Genomic DNA, 20,559 nt, shown 5'->3' with positions numbered 1-20,559 from the left:
ACCTTTTCTGGACCACAACACTATTATTTACTTGGCAGTCTACGGGACAGTCACAAGCCTCCTGGTTTTCATCCAAAATATCTTAAATTTTGTTCCGAAGATGAACTGAGTTTTTACAGGTTTGGAACGACATGGGGGTAAGTGATTAATGACAATAATATGACAAAATTTTCATTTTGGGGTGGAGTATCCCTTTAAACTTATCCCACCGCTAAATTTGGCAACAACATTATTAACTATTAATACACAGCAAATTAGGAGTTTACCGAGGCAAAAGTTGCAGGTAAGAGTTACTAGTTGTGACTTTTAAAGACACGGTATCAAATTATTAAACTATTAAAGGTACAATAAATCTGCTTGATTCAGAGGGTGAAATTGGTCATAAAAACTATATTACAATGCATAGTTGAGATATTAAATGGAAAAGGAACAACATTGCCCTTTCTAACAATAATACTAACATTATCACCAGTAAAAAAACTTTAACAAAAACTCTAATGTTTTTTAACAAACTAAAAATACACAATTATTATTCCCCGAAAGGCATTTTGATACAAATCAAAAAAGGGCTGTTATTGTTAAATAAAACTAAAACAATTAAAAACTGACAACTACTACAAATTATGAATATTATAGAAGTATTTAAATAATGCTAAAATAACACTGAATCTCTGATATGGAGAACTGGAGGCTTAAAGTAAAGAAATTACTTGTAAAACTAGCAAATAAATAGATTTAAAAAAAGTGTAATTGTTTAAAAATGTAGTTCAATGAAAATTTTTAAATGCAACATTTTATAGGTGTGTCTTAAAATCTAGTTGAAAGTTCATTAGCTGCTCCCATATTTGAACTTCAATTTTTTTGAACAACATTTATACAATGCTATATAAATGTTCTATTTCAAAATGTACTTTTTACAAAAAAAATACATGCATATGTCTATTTATTTGTTAAATTTGTAGTTGAAAAATTTTATGTACTTACATTTTAATTTGTAAATAAATGCACTGATGATTCATTTAATTTGTAATGTCACAACACAAGCTGTTGTAGACCTAATAGAAAGTAAGAGTGTACCAGAGCAACATTAATGAAACGTAATGTTACTATAGAGTGCTGGCAGCTTTTGACACAGACAGGTGTTATTGGTGTACCTCCAGAGAGATGTCGTCTCTGCGCGGCAGACTCTGACCCACGGCGGCGAGGGACACCTGCTCGATGTCCCTGATGCTCTTGTTGATGCTGTCGATGGACTGGTCACACTCCCGCTGCCCAGGGGCCTTGTCCCTGTCACAACAGAGGAGACGAGCTTGCTACAGGGTTGCCGTGGGCTGTTTTTCAGCTTAACTGAATTCGATTTTTCAACTCAATCCAGTTATTGTACATTACAGTTTCAGAAAACAGGAAAGTCAGTTCAGACGTGGGTGTTTTTGCTCTCTCTCTTTCACACACACACACACAGGGCTGGCTGAGCTCCAGCTCTGATTGGTTGATCTGGGAGGACAGTGTGTGGAGGGCAGCCAGATGGGCAGCGTGCCGAGCCGCTGTTCCTGCTTCTGCTGAGAGCGTTACAGTCGAGAAGACACCGTCACTGCTCTCAGATCAGGTCGTCTGTATACTCTCCGTGCAGGAGCATGGATGAGTGTCTGATGTGTGTTCAGTCTCCTCAAGCTACATCAATCAACCTCAGTGCTCTCAGTGGAGAGAGAAACCCACAAAGAGTCACTTACTGCAAAATACAACCCAGTGACACCAGACACAGTCTGTTATTTAGCTATTATTTACAGAGTCTTCGAATCAACCCTTCAGAAAAAAACAGACCTACTGGACAACTACTGTCGGCTTCTGGAAAAGAAAAATATTAAATGTAAACTACCGTGTTTATTTGTTATTATTACTATTAATTATTTTCATAGATGCAGGACTTTTTAAGCTTTTATCAAAACCTCTCAAACAACCATAAAATTTACTGAAAAAAAATAAATAAAATTATATATATATATATATATATATATATATATATATATATATATATATATATATATATATATTTATTTATTTATGGTCACTGTTAACTGAATTAAAGCACAAGCGATTTTGTAAAATAAAGGAAAAGAAAGAAAGAAAGAAAGAAAGAAAGAAAGAAAAGGCTATATGTTGGTTAATTGATTATTAAAGACATAAGAACAAAACATTTTTAATACTCAGTAATATTTTTTAAATATTTTTAAAAGATATATCTTATGCTCTTATGCTAAAACAGTAAAACAGAAATAATTTTGTTGAACAAATCATTTACTGAAATGGTTACACTGGGAACTGTTTTCTATGTAAAAGATTGAATTAATTAAATATTGAATTAATTAATTTTCAGCATCATCACTCCAGTCAAGACTCTTTGATGAACAGAGAGTCCAAAAGAACAGCATTTATTTGAGATAGAAATCTTTGTAACATTATGAATGTCATTACTGTCAATTTGATCAATTTAACGCATCCTTCCTGAATAAAACATTTTTATGTTCAATAAAGCTAATCTAACTGATGCCAAACTTTAGTGCGTCTAATTAAAAACTAGATCTAAACAAGATATTATCATATTAGGAAACAGACAACAAATAATAAACAGAGACACACTGTATTTATTAAATATACTGTATATTTAAAAGTGTACTAAATAAAACACACCCGTGAAATTGTTAAATGATTATTATGAGAGTTTTATGTATTTATACATTAATGTGCTGAACTGTTTATGTATCAATTTAATATAATAATATTCTCTATTCATTGGCTTGCCCTGGTTTTCCATTCCACTGCTTACTTATTGGAGATATCACTTCCCCCTGGAGCTGTAACATGTGCGGTAAGATTTGAGAAGAAAACGAGAGCATGTCTGAGGACTGAACAGCTGCTACTGTTAATAACACTTGCTCTTCAGTTATTTATTACAAGATGAAATTAAACCTCATCTTTTACCCGCATTATTATTATTTATCACCTGATGGAGACTGAAGCTGCAAGCTTTTCAAATTCACCAAACCGCTGAATCAGGTGTTTATTTGCATGCTGCTGACCTGATGGACGTGATGAGGCTCTTGATGGAGTCTGACACGGTGCGGGAATGGCCTGCCAGGATGGACCAGGTGGGCGGGTCTTTGGGGTTAAGGATGAGAGAGCGGGCGGTCTCTAATAAGTGGGTGGAGCTGTCTAGCATTGAACGGGCTGAGCGAACGATCGGCTCCTGCGCTGCTGAACCCTGGGAATGGAAAGAAATAAGTTTTTTATTGTATAATTCTTAAAGTTTTATAATGTATTTACAATGTTCATAATATATATATATATATATATATATATATATATATATATATATATATATATATATATATATATATATATATGTATGTATATATATGTATATTCGTTATATAACCCATCCATCAAAAAACATAAAATGCAAAAAAGTGATGAATCACCAAAATTGTTGGAAGGTTCATACAAACACACTTTCAGTCCTAAATAATTCTAGATTAAAAACATGCAAGAAGCTGCTGTAGGAACAGAACCAAACTCCCACAAACCCCAGAAACAGACTGAGGAGATAAAATTGTCAGGGACTTGGGTAAAAAAAAAAAAAAAACCCTTGCAAAACTCCTGCACTCACTGATCTTTTAGACTTCCTGTGAGGAAGTTCAGTGTCAAACAGTCAGTGCACGGAGAGAAACCACTTTGTATTGGCACAAGATTACAGGCAACATTTCAAGACAGAGAAGTCATCTAGTTATTTACGGAGTCAGTGTAGGCACATTTTACAAGGAAATACTTATAAATGTAAAATGCAAGATATTTGCAGTTACTTTTGGAACCATTGACTGATGGTAAAAAAAAAAGACAAAATCAACCTTTGCTTGTCTCTGAGCAACCCATGCTGTGTTTCTTTCCTGATTGAATTGCTTGAGTGAATAATTCAATAACTCACTCATAAAACAGACACTTGTTTTGTTTCTAAATGAATCAGTCCTTTTTAACTAATTATTTTAATAAATGATTCAATCACTCACTCAAAAACACAGTGAATTGATTAATTGCTGAATACATGGAACAGGTGGAGTAAACGATTCAATCACTCACTCATAAAGACAGTCAATTGATTAATTGCTGAATACATGGAACAGGTTGAGTAAACGATTCAATGACTCACTCATAAAGACAGTCAATTGATTAATTGCTGAATACATGGAACAGGTTGAGTAAACGATTCAATGACTCACTCATAAAGACAGTCAAATTGATTAATTGCTGAATACATGGAACAGGTTGAGTAAACGATTCAATCACTCACTCATAAAGACAGTCAATTGATTAATTGCTGAATACATGGAATAGGTTGAGTAAACGATTCAATCACTCACTCATAAAGACAGTCAATTGATTAATTGCTGAATACATGGAACAGGTTGAGTAAACGATTCAATGACTCACTCATAAAGACAGTCAATTGATTAATTGCTGAATACATGGAACAGGTTGAGTAAACGATTCAATGACTCACTCATAAAGACAGTCAATTGATTAATTGCTGAATACATGGAACAGGTTGAGTAAACGATTCAATGACTCACTCATAAAGACAGTCAAATTGATTAATTGCTGAATACATGGAACAGGTTGAGTAAACGATTCAATCACTCACTCATAAAGACAGTCAATTGATTAATTGCTGAATACATGGAATAGGTTGAGTAAACGATTCAATCACTCACTCATAAAGACAGTCAATTGATTAATTGCTGAATACATGGAACAGGTTGAGTAAACGATTCAATGACTCACTCATAAAGACAGTCAATTGATTCATTGCTGAATACATGGAACAGGTTGAGTAAACGATTCAATGACTCACTCATAAAGACAGTCAATTGATTAATTGCTGAATACATGGAACAGGTTGAGTAAACGATTCAATGACTCACTCATAAAGACAGACAAATTGATTAATTGCTGAATACATGGAACAGGTTGAGTAAACGATTCAATCACTCACTCATAAAGACAGTCAATTGATTAATTGCTGAATACATGGAACAGGTGGAGTAAACGATTCAATCACTCACTCATAAAGACAGTAAATTGATTAAATGCTGAATACATGGAACAGGTTGAGTAAACGATTCAATGACTCACTCATAAAGACAGTCAATTGATTAATTGCTGAATACATGGAACAGGTTGAGTAAACGATTCAATCACTCACTCATAAAGCCAGTCAATTGATTAATTGCTGAATACATGGAACAGGTTGAGTAAACGATTCAATGACTCACTCATAAAGACAGTCAAATTGATTAATTGCTGAATACATGGAACAGGTTGAGTAAACGATTCAATCACTCACTCATAAAGACAGTCAATTGATTAATTGCTGAATACATGGAACAGGTGGAGTAAACGATTCAATCACTCACTCATAAAGACAGTCAATTGATTAATTGCTGAATACATGGAACAGGTGGAGTAAACGATTCAATGACTCACTCATAAAGACAGTCAAATTGATTAATTGCTGAATACATGGAATAGGTTGAGTAAACGATTCAATCACTCACTCATAAAGACAGTCAATTGATTAATTGCTGAATACATGGAACAGGTTGAGTAAACGATTCAATGACTCACTCATAAAGACAGTCAATTGATTCATTGCTGAATACATGGAACAGGTTGAGTAAACGATTCAATGACTCACTCATAAAGACAGTCAATGGATTAATTGCTGAATACATGGAACAGGTTGAGTAAACGATTCAATCACTCACTCATAAAGACAGTCAATTGATTAATTGCTGAATACATGGAATAGGTTGAGTAAACGATTCAATCACTCACTCATAAAGACAGTCAATTGATTAATTGCTGAATACATGGAACAGGTTGAGTAAACGATTCAATGACTCACTCATAAAGACAGTCAATTGATTCATTGCTGAATACATGGAACAGGTTGAGTAAACGATTCAATGACTCACTCATAAAGACAGTCAATGGATTAATTGCTGAATACATGGAACAGGTTGAGTAAACGATTCAATGACTCACTCAAAGACAGTCAATGGATTAATTGCTGAATACATGGAACAGGTTGAGTAAACGATTCAATGACTCACTCATAAAGACAGTCAATTGATTAATTGCTGAATACATGGAACAGGTTGAGTAAACGATTCAATGACTCACTCATAAAGACAGTCAATTGATTAATTGCTGAATACATGGAACAGGTTGAGTAAACGATTCAATGACTCACTCATAAAGACAGTCAATTGATTAATTGCTGAATACATGGAATAGGTTGAGTAAACAATTTAATGAGTCACTCATAAAGACAGTCAATTGTTTTGTTGTAATGAGTCATTGCTTTTAATCAAATTGGTCAAGTGTACAGTTCTATGACTCATTAATAAAGACAGGCTGTGTCTGAAATTACATATTTCCCTACTATAATACTATACGGTGGAAAAAGAGAAAGTAGGCCTACTTCGTCAGGCATCCGAGAATATTTGTGAATTGAAGTGATGCTGGTAGGTCACACGACAGAAAACATGATGGATGTAGCATGTACCGATTATGTTCATACTACACAAATTCATACTATAAAGAACATACTTGTTTTATAATGTTTGCAAAGTAATTGCTTTTGAACAAATCAGTTGAGTAATTGATTGAATAGCCTTGTGTACATGTACACTTTTTTCTCATTCTGCTATATCACAAATAACAAATTTGCCACAAAGTCATCGGTTTAATGTGTTTACATGGCAGGATTTTAATTTTGTTGGGTTTATAGAAAGGTTTACCCCACCCCTCTCAAACCGATTACAATTTCATTCGATTTGGCCATTTTTATTCCGACTGAGGTGTTTATATGGAGCATTTTCATAAACCGATTACAGTCTTCCATGTTTGAAATCAATTCAATCAATGTTTTTGATCAAATCGGCAGTAACCTGCAGAAAGATCCACTATTACACAGTTTGTCTGACAAATCCTAACCCCAGAGCATTGTTTTGGCATTTTTAGATTTGTCTGTACTTCTCATTTGGTTCAGGATTAATCATTTGGCTCTAAATAGGAGTACCCACACAATCACACACACAAAAAACTATAAATGAAATATTGTGGTATTCGGTATATCATCACCTCATGGCTTATCTGCGCAGGAATGCTGGCAAACTCAGGGTTGGAGGCAAAGGTGGAGAGATTATCCACAGCTTCTATCAGTGGGGTCGTGGCCACTCGGCATCTCTCGCGGTTCTCATCTGAGAAATCCCCGTCCAAGGCCTGAGAAACACAGCAGAGAGATCACATCTGCTGAAACACTTCAATCCTCACTCATAAATAAAGCTTTATCAACTGCAAATTGTCAGACAAGCTCACGTTCTTCATGCTAATGAACACGATTCAATCAATTATCAATTAACTTTGGTACCGAATGATCTTTTGGTAATTAATTGAAGGTTGTACCTTTATAGTTTTGACAAGGTTAGCTGTTGTATTGGCGACCTCTTTGGCTGACTGCACGAAATGTCTCCGGGCTACAGGATTGGCTGTTTTGGAAGATGCCAGACGACAGGCGTTGCAAAGAGCCGAGGTGTGCTTTGCAACAATGGTAGCTGCTGACAAAACCTACACAAACAAAAAAAATAAGGAAATTCAAGACACAGAGATTCAAAAAGCCAATCAGAATATGGCCAGAAAAGTAAAAAAGAAAGAATGAAACTTGATACTAAAAGAGCCAGTCACCTGGGATGGGCTGCTGGCCGGGTCCACCAGATTCTGGCTGGCCATTTGAATCGCCTGATTGGCTCGTGCAAACTGGATGGGATCGACCAATCCCTGATGACCCGACTGGCTGTTGGGGTCTGAGACTCCTACCAAATAAGAGGCCTGGCGAAAAACAAAGGCACACAGAAATAAGAAGTTGTATATATATAAAATATATATAAAAAACAAATATAACTAATAGTAGTATAGCTATGTTTTGAATCTTTTACTCTATTATTTTCTTTCTGTATCATTATGTTATATTATATTATATTACAATAACAAGCCCCGTCTTACATTATTTCCCTCAGCCTCAGAAATTTTGCCAAAAGCTAAATGTGTTGCAAAAGCATTTTCAAGTTGTCGATTAAATCAAATGTTGTTGATAAAAGTTAGCTACTGAATTTGTAATTGCGTTTCTAAAGCATAATGTTTCAAATGCATTGTGGGAGGCGCCTCGGAGAGTATCAAGCCAAAAGCTCACCTGTCCCGCCGCCTCAGTCAACCCACACAGTGCTTTGGACGCCACACCCACACAATCCCCGAACGCTGGCACGTTTCCCGTCTTACAATGCTGTGAGATTCCAGCCATGGACTCCCCGAGAACCTGTTCAGTCAGATGGCAAGACGTGTAAACATTTGGAACGAACACATTTCTTTAAAGAATTCAGGAATGTTGTGATGGATTCTTTACCTTGGAATTCTCCATAACGCTCTCAATGCAGTCAAAATAAGAGAGATCACTGACCGGCTCATTGGGATTGTCCAACATTCCTCGAACAGCCTGTGTGTACGTGGGAGAGGGAAAGGTCAATAAGATGCTGAACATGCCTGTTGCTTTGAGATATTTGAGGTATTTCTAACTTACAGTATATCAAAGAATTTCAAGGCTCATAAATTTAATAAAAAGCACACCACCAAATACCTCAGAAAATGAACAAAAAGCATTTTGTGGAGGGCAGAAACAACCCATTTCCCAATGATTAATGCTGGCATGATTCACAGATCACAAATCATCATTGTTGGCTCTACTTTAACACACAATTTGCCTGTGGCTGGTATATTTGAATGTTTCACAAAAGCATAAAACAAAACGCTGTTTTTGATAAAAAAATATGGCCAAATATGATCTAACATTGATCTTATTTAAGACCACCACAGAAGATATATATATATGTACGCGGTACGCATTATGTACCGAACAGTTCGTTGGACTTATTAATTACATTTGGAAAATAAAAAAGTGTGTGAAATATAATGATATGCGTTCAACAAGGTAGCCCAATAACCCAAACGACGTAACAGGCCATGCCCCTGACACCCCCGAAGAAAAAATAACACCAACTTATATGTTTATGTTAGGCTACTCAGTCAGGCGCTCGCTCACTCAGTACGCGCTGAAGGCTCGTTGCAAAATGTCTAATGCGTTTAACAGACAAGAAATAGAAGATCCTCCAATAACCAACAGGTCTGGTGTTTGGGTGCACTTTGGATTCCCTGTAAGCTATAATGGTGATGGCAAGAGAGTGGTGGATAAAAAAACAACGGTATGTCGCATCTGCTACATGACAATAGGGTACATCAGCGGGAATACTTCAAACATGTCAACAAATTTACGCCGACATCACCCTAGTGTCTCAGTATCTGGAACAAGACGAAAAAAAGGAGAAACATACACCCAACAAACTATCCCCGCAGCATTTAGACAGACATTTCCAACGGATTCAAACAGGGCAAAAGACAACACCGTGGCGATTGGTATATTTACGTTATAACTGCGGATATGAGACCTGACTCTGTAGTGGAAAACCCAGGTTTAAAAAAACAAAACATACTTTGTTAGTTTTAATAAATAAAACATTTTTTAAAAATCAAGGATATTTATCTGCCAATTTTTTCATTTTGCTGTATCTAAAACGTACCGAACCGTACCGTGACACCAGTGTACCGTATCAAACCGAAATGTGAATTTTGTGAACCGTTACACCCCTAATATATATATAGTAATATTCATATATCTATGTTTATAAAAAAGCAATTAATTATTTTTCTTTACATTCATAGAAGTACAAAATCATCAGTTTCACCAATACTCATCTCAAATATAACAGATGAAACTTTGAGAGATTAAGTGCGTGTTAGTACCTCAAGTTCTCGTAGAGCGTTATCACACTCTTTTTGTCCTGGTGCCTGCTGGGTACATAGTGTGATGAGTTGATTAATGCTCTCTGTGACCGCTCTGAAACACAGAAAAATCACACACAGTCAGAATGACACAAAAAGCTTCCTCAAAGACTTCACTTATCAAATCTATTTTTCTCATTGAGCTTTCACTCCCTAAATGCAGGAAGGAGACACTAACATTGAGGTCTTACAAATTTATGAGAATCATGATAAAACAAGGTTTTGTTACACTCATATGAGCCAAGATTAGAGTGAGTGTGTGTGTATGTGTGTGTTAGAGTGTATGTGTGTCAGTCTGCCCTCTCCTTCATTAAGGAAACTAAATCAATCTAGCTCAAAACCCTCAGGAGCAGCTGCTTTCCGGTGATACCTGAGAGAATTCTGTAGCACTCCTCTTTCTCGCTCTCACACACACACACGAGCGCGCACACACGCAAACAGACATGTTTTTCATCATGATAGGTATTTTCCACTTCTATTGTTTTTATACTGAGCTAATAATATTTTCTATCCCCTAATTCCAGCCGTATATGTAACTCAAGCCCAAAACAATTCTCAATTTTCCTTATGACATTCAGTATTATGTCTATAATGCTGTATTATTACGCTTGTGTGGGGGACATTGGACAAAACACACAAACCTTACACACACTTATAAACACAGCAGCAATAACAAAACAGAAACAAAAACTCACACATACATGTAAATTCAAACAAAACATTTTAACAAACAAATCACTCACACCCAAACACACACGCAAAAACACAAAAACAACATAGAGATAAAAAAACACGAACAAAATATGCACACACGCAAACATGCACAATAACAATACTCAAACAATAACAATACATGCTCACACACAAACATACACAATAACAATACATGCACAGATTGCACACACGCAAAAATACACAACAACAATACTCGAACACTAACAAAACATGCACACATGCAAACATACACAATAACAATTCTTGAACACTAACAAAACATGCACACACGCAAACATACACAATAACAATACTCAAACAATAGCAATACATGCACAGATTGCACACACGCAAACATACATAATAACAATACTCGAACACTAACAAAACATGCACACACGCAAACATACACAATAACAATACTCAAACAATAGCAATACATGCACAGATTGCACACACGCAAACATACACAATAACAATACTCGGACACTAACAAAACATGCACACACGCAAACATACACAATAACAATACTCAAACAATAGCAATACATGCACACACCCAAACATACACAATAACAATACTCAAACAATAGCAATACATGCACAGATTGCACACACGCAAACATACATAATAACAATACTCAAACACTAACAATACATGCACACACCCAAACATACACAATAACAATACTCAAACACTAACAAAACATGCACACACCCAAACATACACAATAACAATACTCGAACACTAACAATACATGCACACACCCAAACATACACAATAACAATACTCAAACAATAGCAATACATGCACAGATTGCACACACGCAAAAATACACAACAACAATACTCGAACACTAACAAAACATGCACACATGCAAACATACACAATAACAATTCTTGAACACTAACAAAACATGCACACACGCAAACATACACAATAACAATACTCAAACAATAGCAATACATGCACAGATTGCACACACGCAAACATACATAATAACAATACTCGAACACTAACAAAACATGCACACACGCAAACATACACAATAACAATACTCAAACAATAGCAATACATGCACAGATTGCACACACGCAAACATACATAATAACAATACTCAAACACTAACAATACATGCACACACCCAAACATACACAATAACAATACTCAAACACTAACAAAACATGCACACACCCAAACATACACAATAACAATACTCGAACACTAACAATACATGCACACACCCAAACATACACAATAACAATACTCAAACAATAGCAATACATGCACAGATTGCACACACGCAAACATACATAATAACAATACTCAAACACTAACAATACATGCACACACCCAAACATACACAATAACAATACTCAAACACTAACAAAACATGCACACACCCAAACATACACAATAACAATACTCGAACACTAACAATACATGCACACACCCAAACATACACAATAACAATACTCAAACAATAGCAATACATGCACAGATTGCACACACGCAAACATACATAATAACAATACTCAAACACTAACAATACATGCACACACCCAAACATACACAATAACAATACTCAAACACTAACAAAACATGCACACACGCAAACATACATAATAACAATACTCAAACACTAACAATACATGCACACACCCAAACATACACAATAACAATACTCAAACACTAACAAAACATGCACACACCCAAACATACACAATAACAATACTCGAACACTAACAATACATGCACACACCCAAACATACACAATAACAATACTCAAACAATAGCAATACATGCACAGATTGCACACACGCAAACATACATAATAACAATACTCAAACACTAACAATACATGCACACACCCAAACATACACAATAACAATACTCAAACACTAACAAAACATGCACACACGCAAACATACACAATAACAATACTCGAACACTAACAATACATGCACACACCCAAACATACACAGTAACAATACTCAAACACTAACAAAACATGCACACACCCAAACATACACAATAACAATACTCAAACACTAACAAAACATGCACACACCCAAACATACACAATAAAAATACTCAAACAATAGCAATACATGCACAGATTGCACACACGCAAACATACACAATAACAATACTCGAACACTAACAAAACATGCACACATGCAAACATACACAATAACAATACTCAAACACTAACAAAACATGCACACACGCAAACATACACAATAACATTACACAAACACTAACAAAACATGCACACACCCAAACATACACAATAACAATACTCGAACACTAACAAAACATGCACACACGCAAACATACACAATAACAATACACTTCTGGATACAAATGTCCCCAAAACATGGTTAGCTAGGCATGCACTCACACACTCATTCACACAGTGTCTCATTTTGCAAAAACATTCAGCTGAATATCTAATTTTTTGTTGTTGGCCTGCAGGCTGCCCCTCAGGTTGACTGGTTAATGATCACTAAACTCTCCCTAGACCGCCGAATGAAGCTCATTCCTACCGTGCCGCAGCTGCGAGGAGGTTCTTGGCATTTGCCGCCCCTGGATCAACGGAGAGGGACTTGGCGGCCAACAGCAGCTTGCTGGATGCCATAGAGATGTTCTTCAGGTTGCCAATCACCTGGATCTGGTCATCTTTGGACTATGGAAACAAAAGACGCCAGCTCAGCCTATGTTGTTCAACTTTATTTCAACAGAAAAATGTGCAGTGTTCTTTGAATACAGGTTATATTTTATGGTCACAAAATTTAAAGTGATGGGCTACCTAAAAAAAATCACTACTCTCATTTAATTTTACTCACTTCAAAGTAATACAAAAGATGTTTTTAATAACATACTCGACACTTTTCTATGGAAGCTTGTTTCTGACATGGAATAAAAACAAAGGTAATTTTGACTTTTCATTTCACAATTCTAACTTGCAATTCTGTTAACTCAATTTTAAGATGTACAGCAATTGTGAGGAAAAATAGTAAAAACTGCAAAATGTAAACTTGCTTGTAATATGATCCATGCAAGTATAAATGAGGAAGCTTTCAAACTTCAAAAAGGATGTAAAATATCATAAAAGTATCATAAACGTGGTCCACACGGCTTACTTAAGCAACATATTTCACATCTTTTGTAGACATATGACAGCTTTGTGTAAAGAACAGACCAAAACAGGTGGTAAACCACTGTTTGTCTTTCAAAGCATTGTAGGTCTATTGAATATTAATTACATGATTCCACGTATTTAATATTCACGATCTGAGTTGATTCACTGCAAAAAAAAATTCAAAAGTTGAGAAAACTTAAAGGTTTAAGGTAACCAGCTTCAGGAGATTTGAGAGCTTTTTCAACTTGCTTTTGTAGTAGATTTTTGAGTTTTCTCAACTTTTTGTTCTATAAAACTGAAAAAAAAAAAAAATCTCCTGAAGCTGGTTACCTTAAACTAACTATTTTTTCTAATTTTGCCCTTGAAAAAAGCAAGCAATGGCACTTATTTTACATGTAATTTCGATGGGCATTAGTCTCAAAGAGCTGGACTATCTGCTGATGGCTTCTGGCCGGTTTTGTCCTGCCAGACCCTCAGTCATCCTTTAATGGGCATGTCACGCTCCATCAACCCCTCTGCTCGACCGCCTTTCCAAATTAATCAACAAAACATGCAGAACCAGAACATCATCAAAGATTTCATTAGGGTGGAGCATCTTCATGCTCTCTGGAACAATTATGTGCCTGAGTGAATTAGATGTGAGGCGCTAATTAACAAATGAATCATTTTAGAAAATGTGACCTCCATTTGTTTTTTCACTTTGGATAGTTGATTGACATATATACTGTGTATACTAACTTTCAAAAGTTGATTTTATTTTGAAAGAAAGGAATAGTTATTCAGCAAGGATGCATTAAATTCTAAAAGTCTTTACTGTTACTTTTGTTACAAAAAATATTTTAAATAAATGCTGCTCTTTGAATCAAAGAACTTAAAATAATGTGTCATGTTTCCACAAAATATTAAGCAGCACAACTGTTTTCAACATTGATAACAACCATAATTGTTTCTTGAGCATCAAATCAGCATATTCGAGTGATGAGCAATGATGCTGAAAATTCAGCTTTGCATCACAGGAATAAATTACATTTTAAAATCTTTTTTTTTTTTTTTTTTTACTGTATTTTTAAACAAATTCAGCCTTCGGGAGTATAAGTAACTTCTTTCAAAAACATCTTTCATCTTTTGAAAAATAACATACATTTGTACATGAAAAATTTTTACTGAAAGCAAAATGTTCTTTGAGAAACAAATTCACTTTGAGAAAGAAAATATTTGATAAATGCGAGGTTACACAAGTGGGATTTTGTACCTAACCTAGCTGTTTAACAAACCTGGCATTGTGTATTATGAATATCGTTAGCTCTTTGAAGATGTGGTTATTTTTTTGTATTTTGCTTTAGATAAAAGCATCTGCTAAATGATGCATGAATGTAAATGAACCGATGAGATTTGTCTGTGGGCGGAGTATGTCAAAAATCATCTCTCGGCTCTAAGAGGGTGCTGAAACTGTACCTGAGTGTGTCCAGCCATCTCGATGCCAGCATCTAAAAACTCGTCAAAGTCTTGGCTGAACTTCCCAGAAGCCACAGCCAGCTGGCTGCTGCTCCCACGTGAAGACTGCACCACATCCCCGGCTGAATGATTGAGCTCCGCAGCCGTGTGGTTCAGGTCCGTCTGGGCCTCTTGGAAGGATTTGGAGCACGGAGGAAGCTGGAAAAAGTGAATGTTGATCACTGTTTGGCTTCATTCATGAAACATGATCAGATGGAATTTCTGTGAACAGCATTTATAAATTGTGACAATTTATATAATAACATTGTTTCTGATCATTTACACCGTTTTATGTTTAGGCTCACTACTAGCTTCACAGACCTGAAAAAACTTACATTTTCTACAAGCAATTTTTTACTGGCCTCGCCAATGCTCCTGAGAGCCATGTCCACATCCTTCTGTCCAGGCAAGCAGTTCACACAGTTATTCAGAGAGTGAGAGACAGCCTTCGCCACCTGAAAAACACCAACAAACACAGACACTCCCATCAATAACTCTACAAAGGCCCGGAGTTTTGTGGCATGGATCTAAAATTCAAATCAGCCCCTCGGCACAACAGCGAAATCCGTGTCCCTAATTTATGCCACTGTCACAGACATATGCCGAGCAATATGTTTGCATCCCAAAGGAACCTGTGCGAATCAGAAGGCACGCTGGTACCTTCCAGAAAAAGGACCGCCGAGAAACAGAGAGACGATAGAAAACTCTCAGTTTATTGGAGATAATTGCCAAGAGGGAGCTGATGGGAGATTGATCTGGTTTTAACACAGTTGCTGAAAAAAACAAAAACTATTCTGGCCTAATATAAAGACGAATAAATACTTTTTTTGGATAACTATGTAACCAAACTTCAACTTAAGTTGTCATTGAATAAATGTTCTCGCAGATGGGTGGACATCTGTCGTTATTTGCGTGTTGTTTAAAGGTGAAATGCATGTAATGTGTGTCGTCCTACCTGTGCTAATCTCTGCTGGCTCTCGGCATCACCAGGGCACACTAGGGCTTGGTGGGCTTCATGGATTAGCATGGACGAGCCCTCCATCACGTGACAGGCAGAGTCCAGCATGGCCGCTGCAGCTTGGGGCTCCACGGTACTCGCTGCCACCCCCCTTGCGGCCTGGGCCAACGTCCTCAGAGCTTGAGCGGTTTCCCTTGCTGCCACACCTGCCGCAAACACAGCAATTGCATATAAATATATTATCACTGATATAAGGACCAGGATGATTCATTGTACAATTTTTTGGCATTCTGAGGTTATACATAGCACAGTAATCTAACAATAAAATCATCAGACAAATTAATAGGCCAATATTTGGAAATTCAAGATTATATTTATCACAGTGGTCTACCAATATAATCATCAAACTGATCAATCAACCAATATTTGCCATTTTGAGAATATATCTGTGGCGGAGGCGTGGTTTAGCGAAGTCTGCAACGGGAGAGCGAGTGAAGAGACGAGCGGCGATAAGTGGTTCAGGTGAGAAACAAGTAACACCTGGATCTCGTTTCAGTGATTGGCGTGGGGAACCCGCATTTAAGGAGCGCGACAGCCGGCGAAAGGAGAGAGAGACGGGGACTCGTGAGCGCAGGAAGCTGGAGAGCGATCGAGCAAGTCAGACGCAGTATTCGTGGCTGAAGTGCTGTTAGAGAGTGCGCGCACCTGCCGCGCTTGTTTGTTTGTTTATTTGTTTTGTTTTGGTTTTGGAATAAAGCCTCTCACGAGCCCCGTACGCCGACTCTGGTCTCCTTCCTCTACTCTGATTGAACTTTCATTACAATATCTATTACAACGATATACCGATAAACAGTCGGACTGATTATTTGGACGATATTTGGCAACGATATACCGATAAACATATATATATATATATATATATTGCAGTAATCTACTGATGTAAGAGTCCGACCAATACTGTATACCATAACTGTACAATACTTGAGATTCTGATATTATATCGATTACAGTGTTCTACCGATATAACAGCTAGACCAAAGCTTAGCCACAGGGATGTGCTGTTTTCTTTCAAATCAAAGAACAAATACATGTATAAACAGCGAGTCCTTGTGGCATGGCTGACACAGAAGAGTGTAGGCAGTTTGAGTGATGTAGAGACACAGAGGACACTGTTGACAAAGGAATTGCTGAAAAAGTCGTTATTTTTGTTTTCTTCACTTACAAACTGTATTTTTGTTGCTTCATAATGTTAGGGTTGAAACACTGATGGCAAATGGACTATTCTGATGTTGCTTTTCTGGACCTTGACAGTGTAACTTGCTTGGTAGACTATAAGGGACAGTCATAAGCCTCTGGGTTTCATCCAAAATATCTTATATTGTGTTCCAAAGACGAACAAAGCTTTTATGAGTTTGGTACAACATGGGGGTAAGTGATTAATGACAAACTTTTCATTTTGGGGCGAAGTATCCCATTAAAAGGGCTATACTTTGTATTCTGAGATGATATTTATCATAGCAATTGGGCAAATGTATCACCAATTAATCAGTCAATATGCATCAACCAGACTGAACAGTTTTTGAGATGACCACATGGTGCGCTGACAATAACCTGCTCCTTAACACCAATAAGACCAAGGAGCTCATTGTGGACTTCAGGAAGAAGAAAGGAAGCACGCATGACCCCATCCACATTAACGGGATGGTTGTTGAATGAGTCTCCAGCTTCCTGGGAACCACCATCTCGGAGGAACTGTCCTGGGCCACAAACACCTCCAGCCTGGTCAAAAAGGCTCACCAGCGCCTTTTCTTCCTCAGGACACTCAAGAAGAACCAGCTGTCTTCATCCATCCTGGTGAACTTCTACCGGTGTGCGATTGAGAGCATCCTGACCAGTTGCATCACAGTCTGGTATGGGAACTGCTCAGTGACTGACCGCAAAGCACTGCAGAGGGTGGTGAAAACTGCCCAACGAATCACAGGGACACCACTTCCTGCTCTTGAGGACATCCAGAGGAAACGCTGTCTACGTCGAGCTTGCAGCATTCTCAAGGACTCCTCTCACCCTGACCATGGACTGTTTAACCTCCTGCCCTCCAGGAGGCGCTTCAGGAGCCTCCGGACAAGGACCACAAGATTCAGGAACAGCTTTTTCCCTAAAGCTGTCTCCTTGCTGAACTCTGCCCTCTGACACCCCTCAACACCCCCCACACCACACATAGACTCCTCCCCCTCTTCAACACTCTGATTTATTTATTTATTCACAACAAGCAAAAAACAGTAACTTGTTATTACTTGCATTACTGTCTGTTCATCCAGGAACACTGAATAATCCATTTGCACACTGAAATATTTTCTATGCACTTTACTGTCCATTGCAATAGTGTAATTATGTTCATAGTTCATAGTACATACACTTTTACATAATCCATCTGTATACTATGTTCATAGTACACTTATCTGTATATCATGCTAATAGTATTTAAAATCTGTAAATTATGTCCATAATACTTATCTGTATAGTTATTTTACATATTATAGACCTTGTATATTCTGTAGTTACTGCTTATTGCACTTCTGGTTAGATGCTAACTGCATTTCGTTGCCTTGTACCTACATGTGCAGTGACAAAGTTGAATCTAATCTAATCTAATCTAATATTTATCATAGTGATTGACCAATATATTGGCCAGTCTGATTAATCTACATAAATTTGACATTTAATACTATATCTTTCTAGCATGTTGATTGACCGATATATCAGCCAATATTTAACACTGACATTATATCTATCTCAGTGATAAGATTATTTATTGAGTGATAAGTCATTGATTTTGCCAATTATTGTCTGATTAATCTGCCATTATCTGATATTATGAGATTATTTTGATTATAATGATCAACCTATTTATTGATCAAATCCTCTAATCTATAATATCTGTCACTAGGAGAATATAATTATCAGTGTTCTGGTAAAATGTGCAGACTACAATGATATCTAGCAATCTGAGAATATTTATCATAGTAATCGAACAATATATAACTGGACAATAATTGGAAACTATTAAGCATTTTGAGATTATATCTATCAATTATCGACCGATATATCGGCTAGATCATGAATTATATTTGACATACTGATATTATATTTACCATAGCGATCACAGGATATATCACTCTGAACAATTAAACGGCTGATTTTTGATAGTATGAGATAATATCTATTACAATAACTGACTGGACAAATCCAATAAATCCTAATTCATCTTCAGATTGTTTGTTTTTAAAGAGAAAATTTACCAAATAAATGTTCATCTAGTTTTGCCAATTTTTATAGTTTTTTGGTTTAATATATTATACCATTATTGCGTTATAAATGGCGTCCAACCTAGTGTTGGGCGATATGGTAATTTTTCAAATCGTCATATCATCAGCCCGTGAGATCGGCGAAACATGATATTATCGTGCATATGGGTGGAGCAAGAGAGAGACTCTTTGTTCTTGTCATAGCATGAATATTTTGTGTTTTGAGCCGCATCAAGAATAGATGCATTCTAACATAACTGAGGCTTTAAACTCAGTTAGTGAGGGCTAGTTTAAAATATTGCACATATATAGGCCGGTCAGATTACATGTTAAAGAGCAATGAAATACCTTTTATCTGCAGACGATGTACGTCTGTTTGTGGATGGAGACTTTGTGATGGCCGAATCTATTTTGCATGCATCAAATTATAGCGCAGAGTGCATGAAAGTAATAACAAGGCAACAGATTGAATTTATCATCCATAGTGGTTCTCACGTAGTCCGTCTATGTCATATCCACATGTTATGCGTGTTATAAGTTCCAACCACATTCTCCTCTTAATTATCAATACTGGTATCAGTCATAAAAAATTATTCTGGTTTTATACACATCTGCACAGTCTAGCATATCCATAACATATAAGTTACAAAAAACATTTATTTTTTCCCCTTGTTTTTACATTTACTGACCTACTGTAGTAAACTGTACTGCAAAATGAGGGACATTTTTCAAATCTTGCTCCAAATAAAGCTTTAAGCCTCATTTTGGAACATGGTTGAACCAGAATGCCCCTGCTGTTCCAGCAAATGAGTGTGGAAAGAAAATAAGGTGCCATATGGGAACTGGCCTTTACTTATAGAACAGAAAGTGAAAAAAAAGAAAGGGCCAATGCAGGAAAATTGCATCAAATTGCATTATCCAGCCAAGTAGAGCCCAA

The 20,559-nt window shown here is 36.6% G+C and overlaps 1 pseudogene; it reads right to left on the bottom strand.

Annotated features, from left to right (window-relative positions):
* Positions 1-20,559, bottom strand: part of LOC113088427 (talin-2-like) — a 71,513-nt pseudogene that overhangs the window by 9,592 nt on the left and 41,362 nt on the right.

This window comes from Carassius auratus, unplaced genomic scaffold, assembly GCF_003368295.1.
Source record: "Carassius auratus strain Wakin unplaced genomic scaffold, ASM336829v1 scaf_tig00046321, whole genome shotgun sequence".
NCBI classification, from domain to species: domain Eukaryota; kingdom Metazoa; phylum Chordata; class Actinopteri; order Cypriniformes; family Cyprinidae; genus Carassius; species Carassius auratus.
Note: the sequence above shows the minus strand (reverse complement) of the source record. Positions and strands in the feature narration are given on the sequence as shown.